The following is a 4,206-nucleotide window of genomic DNA, read 5'->3' as shown; positions in this document are numbered from 1 at the left end:
GCCTGCTTCAGTATCAGACTCTGCACTGTACTACTGCGCCTTGCAGCCCACAGTGACAGGAAAGTCAACTTCACTGTCCAAAAACCTACAGAGACCTCAAACATGAAAGTGTTAAAGAATCACAATAAGAAGAAAAGACTGGAAGCTATGCATAACATCAGCATTCTGATTATTGATCCAATAGAAATGTATGTATATAACCATATATGAATACTTTATTTGAATTGAATAGACAAAACATTCTAAGTGAATCCAAATACAGATAGAAAAGTTAGGTGTGTGTTTGAAGAAGCCACATGTTCACTCCCTCTGCAGTATTAAGTGCAGTTCTCATAAACAATAGTGGCAGGTTTGATGGTTTATTTACTTAATGACAGTGTAAAGATCACATGCTGGAATTTGATTATGTTCTAGGAATAAAAATGTGGATATTGTAAACTCTTCTGACAAGCAGCTGATTTGATTTATTTTTATTTTATGTTTGTTTGTTTTTTTTACTGAGCATGAGATTTAATGTGTTCATCATGTGTGTCTTTGCAGGATCTTTAATTTATTTTTGAGAATTACAGGATACCTGAAAGTATGTATAACTAAGAATAAGAACTGTGGAAAATAAAAACACAGTTTCCATCACACAATCAGGAAATAAATAAGCTCTACTGAAATAGTGCTCCATAATCAATTCTTGAGGTAGATGAGCTACAACAGCTAAAGACCACATGGGGTTTCATTCCTGTTCACCAAGAACAGAAATCTAAGACTACAGTAACAACCCTGTAAATGACATAAATCATACTAAAATATTTTTTTTAAAATCCATAGCAACCACATGGGACTCCATTACAGCTTCCTAGTGTCACCCTATCGAACAGATGAGACCTTGTAACAGCTACCAAACCATACCCCACCAGCCACCTGAGTTTCTTTAGCAACCAGCTAATTCAATTTTATTACCAACTGGAATCATTTTTAAACTTACTGCAAATATCACAGAAACTACTTGAAGCCTCATAATATTCACCAAGCTATACTGGAGCAACAGTACAGTTTCCAGCAAAGAAGCTACAATCCTGTAAACTTGACCTATACTGAAACCTCCACCTGACACTAAAGCAAGCTTGTTCTACAAGAATTGATTTTGATCTTCATGTCCACCGAGATTAATGATATATTTGGCCCAATGGCAAGAGCTGCTTACTTGGTTCACACTTAGCGTCTGCATTCCAAAAAGGTTCAAATCCCACAGGAGCCCTCGCTTTATTGTTAACTTGACTTTGTGTAACCGAGTTCCTTTTACTCGGACCCCAGTCCATATGAACTGGAAGGTCACAGAGAGTTACAGAGTACAGTGAACCTCCATTGGCACACAGCAAGCTGACCAGGACGACCTGGCTCGTTGGTCTAGGGGTATGATTCTTGCTTCGGGTGCGAGAGGTCCCGGGTTCAAATCCCGGACGAGCTCTGGTTTTACATGGAATAGAGTGGGTGGGACAAAACTAATGGAAACTTGCACTGCCGGCTTGGTTGTTGCTTGGAAGCTTGTTTCTCCAGAGGTCCAAGAAGGTTCAAATCCCACTGTAATTACCTCTGAAAATTAAAGCTCCAACCTGGAGCCTCTCTCTGGAATACAGGGAGCGGGATGTAGAATGTCACACTTTGTGGAGACATGAACCTCTGAGATATTAATATAATAGAGTACAGAAAGACCTCAGACTATTGTCATTTTACTAACACCATTCATCATGTTCACTGTTATATTCATGTGTCTGTGGCTTTCATTAGGTAAGTTAACATTGACCTTTTCAGAAAGGAGATAATAAATTAATGATTAATTAGCCTGTGTGATGTTAAGAAAAAATAGAATATGAGTTATATAACTCAAAACTAAAAAATTATTATGTTCTCTTCTCTATAACAGGTGACTCCATGGCAGATTTATTAGAACCACTTTTCACTCATAAAGTTGTAGATGAAGGTGATGATGTTACTCTGTCCTGCAGCAACAAAGACAGTGGTTCAGTAAACATCCTACAACGGTACAAACAACATCCAAAATCTAAACCTGAGTTCCTTTTTTTCATCACTCCATGTGGAGGTAAATCCCTATGCCACCATGTCTGTCTGCTAAAGTTGATGATAAAACTAAACAAGTGGATCTGATCATCTCCTCTGCTGCTTTTAATGTTTGATAATATACAATTAGAAGGTAATTTATTCATAATCACACTCTCTGGTATCACCCAGATGAGGATGGGTTCACATTTGAGTCTTCCTCATATCGTCTCACAGAGTTTTTTCTTGCCGCTGTTGCCTCAGAGTTGCTCATTAGGGGTAAAGTTAATTTTCAACTTTGTAATTTCTATTCTGAATTTCTGTATTTCTGTAAAGCTGCTTTGAGACAATGTCCATTGTTAAAAGTCCTGTACAAATAAAATTGAAGTGAACTGAATTGATTTGAACTGAATTTAATTACCTTTTGGTTATAGACACAGCAAATTTACTTATGAGAGATTTTGTTTAAATCTGGATCAGTTTCCTATGATTTTCCACAGCAAATTATCATAATTATTTATAAATGTACAAATAATTTAAAAACCACACAAACAGATAAAGGCTTATAGTATTGTATAGATGATGAATCTTGAAATACAACACCAGCCATAATGACTCTAGATTTCTGTCACTGACACTGTGTGAAGTGATCTGTCCAAAATAACACTAAAACAGCATCACTTCCTGGGTGTGTCCTTCTAGAGACGTGTAAAGTTCAGCACATACAGCACTATTATACAGAATCCTCACAGAGCTGTGTTCAGAAATGGATCAACTATACAACTTACTGTACATAGTGAGATACATACCATTGATTCTCACTGTAGTTACAGGTCATTCATTTTCATCAGTTTATCAATAGTTTTAACTATCACAATCATATTTAATCAGTTAATTAATTACATTAATTAATAACCATTGGCGACGCTACCCATGCACTTGGAGGGTTGTGGGGCTGTGGTCAAGGGAGGCCTGCCAGGTCGGGAAGGAGAGGCACTCTGGCAGGCGGTCGCAATGGTTGTAACACGCATGCTTCCATTACCAGATGTGATTCAAGATCCAAACCCAGGAAAGGTTTGAAAGGCTTAGGCTCTTGTTGACAAGGTTTGCTGATATGAACTTGCATCCCAGTCTGTTGCAATAAATTCAATTCAATTCAATTTTATTTGTATAGCGCTTTTAACAAAGAGCATTGTCTCAAAGCAGCTTTACATGAGAAACCACATAAGAAAACAACAAACATATGAACAGACAAACAGACAAACAGTCCTAGATGTTATCCCAAGTGAGCAAGCCTGAGGTGACTAAGGCGACTGTGGCAAGGAAAACTCCCTTAGATGGTATGAGGAAGAAACCTTGAGAGGAACCAGACTCAAAAGGGAACCCATCCTCATTTGGGTTACAATTGTGTGATGCAGATACAGCATGTGTATAGTGTTATGTGAATCAATAAGGAGGTTGTTGTCCATGGCGCTGCTTGAATATCCCAATTCTCACAAGCAGAACCCGGCTGGAGCTGGTCCATCTCCGGATGCCACTGGAGCCGGCACAGTCTCTGGATGCCTCGGGATGGGTAGAAGAAAGGAAACAATGGAACAGCATTAGCGTAGCTGCTGTTCATAATATTAGCAGTACTAGCTGAATGTGCATTTAATCAGATGTACTGGAGTGCAAGGTTATGGGAAGTGTTAGATGTATGCCTGGCTAAAGAGATAAGTCTTTAGTCTACATTTAAACTGGGAGACTGTGTCTGAGCCCCGAACCCAGTCAGGAAGACTATTCCGGAGTTTTGAAGCTAAATACGAAAACGCTCTACCCCCTTTTGTGGACTTTGATATTCTGGGAACTACTAGCAGTCCAGAATTTTGTGATCTTAAAGAGCGTGGTGGATTGTAACGTGTTAGAAGACTGGATAGATAGGTGGGAGCTAAACCATTTAGAGCCTTGTATGTGAGTAGAGCTAGTTTATAGTCAATTCTAAACTTAACAGGTAGCCAGTGCACGGATGATAATATTGGGGTTATATGATCATATTTTCTTGATCTGTTAAGAACTCTGGCGGCTGCATTCTGGACTAACTGTAGCTTGTTTATTGAAGATGCAGGACAACCACCTAGTAATGCATTACAGTAGTCCAGTCTGGAGGTCATGAAT

At 38.7% G+C, this 4,206-nt stretch overlaps 1 non-coding gene across 1 annotated transcript; it reads left to right on the top strand.

Annotated features, from left to right (window-relative positions):
- The first annotated feature begins 1,390 nt into the window (after positions 1-1,390).
- On the top strand, positions 1,391-1,462 carry trnap-cgg (transfer RNA proline (anticodon CGG)). Its single transcript has one exon. It is a non-coding gene; the product is annotated as a tRNA-Pro (tRNA).
- Positions 1,463-4,206: the final 2,744 nt, after the last annotated feature.

The sequence above is a fragment of the Hemibagrus wyckioides genome, unplaced genomic scaffold (assembly GCF_019097595.1).
Source record: "Hemibagrus wyckioides isolate EC202008001 unplaced genomic scaffold, SWU_Hwy_1.0 Contig2, whole genome shotgun sequence".
In the NCBI taxonomy this organism is placed as follows: Eukaryota; Metazoa; Chordata; class Actinopteri; order Siluriformes; family Bagridae; genus Hemibagrus; species Hemibagrus wyckioides.
The sequence above is the reverse complement of the archived record's forward strand: the minus strand, read 5'-3'. Positions and strand labels throughout refer to the sequence as shown.